Source organism: Eimeria mitis, genomic scaffold (assembly GCF_000499745.2).
Source record: "Eimeria mitis Houghton genomic scaffold, Emh_scaff773, whole genome shotgun sequence".
In the NCBI taxonomy this organism is placed as follows: Eukaryota; Apicomplexa; class Conoidasida; order Eucoccidiorida; family Eimeriidae; genus Eimeria; species Eimeria mitis.
The window spans coordinates 13,296-13,736 of NW_013575671.1; positions in this window are offsets into that span (position 1 = coordinate 13,296).

Genomic DNA, 441 nt, shown 5'->3' on the forward strand with positions numbered 1-441 from the left:
GCCCCAGGGTACTTCAGGGGGCCCCCAGGGTACTTCAGGGGGCCCCCAGGGTATCCTTGGGGCCCCCAAGGTACTTCAAGGGGGCCCCAACGTATCATAGGGGGCCCCTAAGGTGCCCTTGGGGTCCCCAGGGTACTTTAAGGGGCCCCCAGGGTACCCTCGGGGGCCCCCAGGGTACTTCAGGGGGCCCCCAAGGCATCCCAGGGTACTTGGAGGGCCCCCCAGGGTACAATGGGGGGCCCCCAGGGTACCTTATGGGGCCTCCAGGGTATCCTAGGGGCCCCCAGGGTATCCTAGGGGCCCCCAGGGTACCTTCGGGGGCCCCCAGGGCACCTTCGGGGGCCCCCAGCGTACCTTGGGGGGCCCCCAGGGTACCTTCGGGGGCGCAAAGGTAGTGTAAGGGGCCCCCAGGGTACCTTCAGGGGCCCCCCGCAGGGGCCC